Source organism: Frankliniella occidentalis, unplaced genomic scaffold, assembly GCF_000697945.3.
Source record: "Frankliniella occidentalis isolate FOCC.00 unplaced genomic scaffold, Focc_3.1 Scaffold3312, whole genome shotgun sequence".
In the NCBI taxonomy this organism is placed as follows: Eukaryota; Metazoa; Arthropoda; class Insecta; order Thysanoptera; family Thripidae; genus Frankliniella; species Frankliniella occidentalis.
In genome coordinates this window covers 4150-6814 of record NW_026270374.1, presented here as the reverse complement: position 1 = coordinate 6814, position 2665 = coordinate 4150, and positions in this window count along the sequence as shown.

Here is a 2665-nt window from a genome sequence, read left to right as displayed (position 1 = left end):
GGGGGCAGTTGGCCGCCGCGTGCAAAAGGAGGGTCGGGGGGGAAAAGGAACCTACCGAGCAGACGGTGTTGGGGGGGCGAGGCACTAACGACTCTGAGTGCTTGCTGCACCCAGCGCGGGCCCCGCCCGCCCGTCCCTGGACACGAGCCTCTCAACAACTCTGCCCTCGCACCGCGTCCGCCCTCTTTATTTTTCAGATCCCTGCTTTTATGTCTGCTCTCCTCGTTCGGCGTTAGGGCCGGCGCTGATCAGTATGGGCGCGGGGCGGCGGGCCCGGGCCCCTTCCTGTTTCAGTCGACCTGCGGCCCTGGCGGAGCTCGCCCTGCTTTTGTATTCCGCGTCCACACTTTGGCGACATGACATGCTAATGGTATAAAGAGTCAATATGTCGGGCCCGATTTCCCCCCTTCGATACCGCGTGCGGTGCTGTTGAGGGTGGGCCCCCCGAGGGAACAGGAGAGAGAGAGAGAGAAGGAGGTGTGTGTGTGTGTGTGTGCGTCCATGTGCGTTTGTGTGCGGAGGGACTCATTGCGGAATCAAAAGAGTTCCCCGGCTTAGAGATCGTTGACATGCGTCCGGCCGCGGGGCTTTGGCCGGTCTGCTTGCGCGCCCGCCGACGCCGCCGACATGACTGTCAATGCCGAATAATCGATCTGATCTGGGATATGTTTGTTGAGAGAACATAACCGCCGACCTCCCCAGCCAGCAGCAGTGCGGTGCGCGCGCCTCGCCTGCCTCGGACGCGCGCGCGCCGTGCCGCCGCCGGCGACTGTCCCCATACCGCCAAACCGTGGGGCCTCTGATAAGCCTCTTTTCTCTTTGTGTCCCGGCCGCTTCCTCTCCCCCGACCCCTCCGCTCCCTTACACACACAGGGGCTCGCCGCGACGTGTCCGCCCCGCCACAGCTGCCCAGGGCTCTGCTGCTCTGCTGCCGCTGCCCGTCTGGCCTCCGTCAGCCGCCCCGCCAACTTTCCTGAGCCGAATAAAAGTCGAGGCCTCTCGCATGCGTGCTTTGTATGTTTGTGGGTTGAGAGGGAGAGGGTTGGCAGCATTGTAATTATATTATACTACTACATGGCCGTTGTTGTGGCGGCCGGCAGTACGTCAAGCGCTTGTCTTTTTTCGACCCTTTTTATTATTATTTTTTCCCCCTCACCGGCAGACCTGCTGCGACTAGGTGAAAGAAGTTGGCGCTCGCCCACGCACGCATGCAGCCTATTTTATGTTGATCTCTCGCTTGCGACGGCTGCGGTGAGCAGAACCTCCTCCTGCGCTCGGCTGGGTGGCACATGTGGCGCGCCGGTGGAGCGGCGCAAGCGCGAATGTTCTACGAATTTCAAATTTTTGACCAACAGTCCCGACTAACTTGGGACTGGGTCGGTCCGGTTCGTCCGAACTTTGCTTTCTGCCGGGCGCCCCCCCACACATTTGTTTCCCGCCGACCGACTGTGCGGCTCCAGACTTCAGGGGCTCTGGAGAGGCCACCAACTCCGGAGGGTATTGGGTGCGCGCGGTGTTCCTGGGTTACGGTGGCTCCAGGATCCAGTGGCGCTGGAGACACTACCGATCCACGAGGTATGAGCGACTATGAGGTACCGCGCCCTGACAAAGCTGCCAAGCTTATTTACCCTAGACGTGCTCTCTTAGCGCCTGATGGGTAGGCAACGTATTGTCTGCAGTGCACGGGTGCACTGCGGGGTGGCATACCCTGCGTCTCGCAGGCGCTGAGCTCCCGTAAGTTGTCGAATGAATCTGCGAGGGAAAAAACCCACAAAGACTGGGGTGCTGGAGAAGACTCGGCTGCAGGAGGCATTAGGTGCGCTCAGCGCTCATGATGGCCTGCTCCACGAGGGCCCTGTGAGTCCTGGCTCCAACTGCGCTGTTAGAGTCATGCGTCCCGGTAAGTTTGGTGCCCATGCGGTGTTCATAGCCTCTATAGGCTTCTTTGGCTCCGGGCCCCGGCGGCTCTGTGCTCTGGTGTCCTCGCGAGCCCCGCGAAGTGCTCGTGGCCTCCACGCGGACCGGCGGCGGCTCCCCTGCGGGACAATCTTCTCGGAAACCTGCCCGGCGTTCGTTGTCGAGTTTGCAGACAGGCGACTTTGAGAAGGGCCTCCCGCCCCCACCCAGTCCCCGCACCGCGCCGCACGCCCGCTCCGGCCGCATTTATGTCCTGCAGGGGGCTGACGTCGCCCTGACGTTGATTCTAGGTGGCGCACCCACTTTTATATCTTTTTGCCTGCGAGTCAGGTTCTCTCTCACTCTTTCTGGCCTTTTTCCTCTTCACCCCTTCCCTTCCTCCCACCCGTTTTCACCACGAGTGTACGATGATGGAGCGGGAAAAAAAGCAGTGGGAAAGAGAAACGAATTCATCGGAGATAGATGGAGACTGGCTGGTCCGCAGGTGCGCAGGTGTGCGCTGGCGGCTACCACGCGCGCGACACCTGCGTGACGTGTGTGGGACACGTGTGAACTGCCGGGAAGCACGTGCCGCGCGGCGGTGCTGTGCTGCCCGCGGGCCGCGCTAGGGCTGGCCACCGCCCGCGGATTAATTGCTTGTCGTCGACAGCTGCAGGCGTGGCGCAGCCTGCCGTTGAGGGTGTGTGTGGTGAGGGAGATGGAGAGAGAGAGAGAGAGGGAGAGGGGAAGGGGGGGACGATGGAGGGGG